The sequence below is a fragment of the Vombatus ursinus genome, unplaced genomic scaffold, assembly GCF_900497805.2.
Source record: "Vombatus ursinus unplaced genomic scaffold, bare-nosed wombat genome assembly UNPS02014861.1, whole genome shotgun sequence".
Taxonomy (NCBI): domain Eukaryota; kingdom Metazoa; phylum Chordata; class Mammalia; order Diprotodontia; family Vombatidae; genus Vombatus; species Vombatus ursinus.
In genome coordinates, this window is record NW_020954639.1 from 14042603 (window position 1) to 14045674 (window position 3072).

Here is a 3072-nt window from a genome sequence, read left to right on the forward strand (position 1 = left end):
ACACACACACACACACACACACACACACACACACACACACACACACATACATACATATACAAAATAACCACAAATTAATTAGGTAGAAGCTAGGGAGACCAGGAAGAGGAGAGGGTCATTGAACTGAGTTTTGAAGGACACAAGATTCCAAGAGGCGGAGATGAGGAGGGAGTATTCTGGACAAGGAAGACAAGGAGTCATTTTTTGAGAATTTTTTTTTTAATGCATTTGTTTGAGAAATATCTTTAAAAGCTCGTTTCCGGGCTGACATTCCATTGGCCAGTTGTTACTAGAGAATGATTTTTAAAGGTTCCATTTGATCCTCTTAAGAAAATATGGGAAAGTAGAAGTATGTAAGACAATGGCCATGGGTACCTCACTAACCGTCATCCAGCTGCACTTATTCTTTCTTAGTCATTCACTGCTAGGCGCTCTGTGTGTGGATCACAGTCAACTGTTACAGTCCCTGCCTTCTAGGGGCTTACAGTCTAAAAGGAAAACTTGGAATCTAAGTCAAAAGTTACCATCAAAAAGTTAAATCCTCAGGATATCCTTGAAACCAATTGGAGGGCATTAATTATAACCAAATTGTGTCAGAATCCATAATCAAAGGTCATATAACCTTTTGCAATGGAGTCAGAATTTTTTTTAAAAGGGCACACCATGCTGTCCTAAAGGCAGCCAGGAGCACACACACCCTTGGTGTCAACTTTAATTTATTTCTTTACAGAACCGGGGAAGCAAAGACCACGAATGCTGGCAGCTGGCCTAGAGGGAGCTATAATTCCTCTTCTTCTGGCCGAGACAGAAGGTCTGAATGTTGTAGAGAGAAATCTAAAGCATAACAGAGGCAGCTTTTGATTTTTCTTACATTTGAAGAAAGAAAAAAGTTTTTCCAAAGATGGAAAAAAAAAGCGAACAAAGCAGCTTCCACAGTGATCAATTTAAAAAAAAACAAAACAATCCAAATGTTTTGCATTAGAAAACTAAGTGTTGTCAGAAGAAGCTTGCTAAACAGTGTGCAGCTCTGCACATCTGGATGAGATTTAGCCAAGATGTTCGCAGACTGCTTTAACCCAATTGAAAACTTTGCTGGGAAGGCATCGATATGTATATAAATATGTATATATGTACACGCACGCGCATATTCAAAGTAGAGAAGTCATAATACAAAATCATCTCCCTTGGGAACATCTACAATGCTATTATGGCATTAAAGTTGGACAGGATCGACAGTAATGGAATTTCCTGACATTTTAGCATAGCAAAAGGTCAACAAAAACAGTACCTGTGGAAACGATTGCTTGTCATTATGTTCAGCAGCATTAAAATAAATAAACTTTTCCCCTCTTTCTTCTGCTGTCACTGATGCTAATGCACCCAAACAGAGAGTTTCCAATTAGCAAAACACGAGGATATTCCAGGAAGTTTGCAATGATCTATAGCGATGTGTTTCAAGGCATTACTTTGCCCTGATGCCCACAAACCTTCAGGCTAAGTAAGGCATTTGGGACTCTGAATCAACCCGAATCAGTGTCACGTACAAATGGTTTATCCTGAAGAAGTTTTTTTTCCTCTTTGACTAAAAATAAAATCTCTCATCCAGTTCCACTGTATCTTGCTCATTAGCTCACTTTAAAACAAAGGAACACGGGGCATCTAGGTGGTGCAGTGAATAAGAGCAAGGGTCCTGGAGTAAGGAAGATCAGAGTTCAAATCCAACCTCAGACACTTCCTAGCTGTGTGACCCTGGGCAAATCACTCAACCCTGTTTGCCTCAGTTTCCTCATCTGTAAAATGAGCTGGAGAAGGAAATGGCAAACCACTCCAGTATCTTTGCCAAGAAAATCTCAAATGAGGTCATGAAGAGCTGGACAGGACTGAATGAAACAAACAACACAGTTCTTCACATTTTATCTAAATTACTTGAGCCCATATGGCATAGGTACTGGGTTTGGAGCCAGGAAGACCTAGATTCAAATCCTGCATGGGACACTTAATGGTTGTGATGGAAATCATTTCATTTCTTTGTACTTCTTGGTCCTCAACTGTAAAAATGAGGAAGTTGGACATGCCTGGAAGGCCCCTTCCAGCTCTAAATCCATAACCCCATAGTCTTAAGCACCTCCTTTGTTCAGAATACTGTGTCACTTGTGAAGGAAGGTTAGGCCCTGGCCTCATGGAACTTCCTTTTCAAAAGCAGAATGACAAGAACATACCCAATTGTAAAACCCAACATTACATGATGAGTGAGCACATTAAAATACTAGGTGAGATTTAAAGGGAAAGGGAAAGAGTAGGGCAGGCTTCCTGTGGAAGGTGGCATGTGAATTGAATCTTAAAAGGATAGATAGGAATTCAATTCAATTCAACAAGCATCAGAGGCAGCTAGGTGGCACAGTGGATACAGCCCTGGACCTGAAGTCAGGAAGACTTGAATTCAATATGGTCTCAGACACATCCCAGCTGTATGACCCTGGACAAGTCACTTAACCTCTATTTGCCTCAGTTTCCTCATCAGTAAAATGGAAATTATAATAGCATCTACCTTCCAGTGTTGTTTCGAGGGTCAAATGAGATAATAATTGTCAAGGGCTTGTGCCTGGAACATAATAAGCAGCATATAAATATTAGTTATTATTATCTATTACATGTAAAGCAAGGTTCCAGGCACCGGGTTCCCAAAGATAAAAACAAATCACTGCTTGCTCTCAAGTAGTTTAGGTCCTACTGAAATTCAACAGGCAGAGAGAGGTGAGGAAGGACATTCTAGCATAGGTAACAGTGTGATCAAGGGCATAGAAGCAAGTGGATCCAAGATTCAAGAATTCAATCCAACTGAACAATATTACAGCTTCTTTTTGCTAGACATTATGGTAAATAATGGACACCTAAGCATTACCCTTGCCTCTGAGGGGATTATGATTTAATAGAATATCCACCTACAGTCAGGTTTCTAGATGCATATAGAATAAAGCACTTCAAACTTGTTTGCTGTTTTCTAGACCTTAATGATCACATACTGGAAACTCCCTGATATCATGGAAATACATGAGGTATTAGAAGTATTTG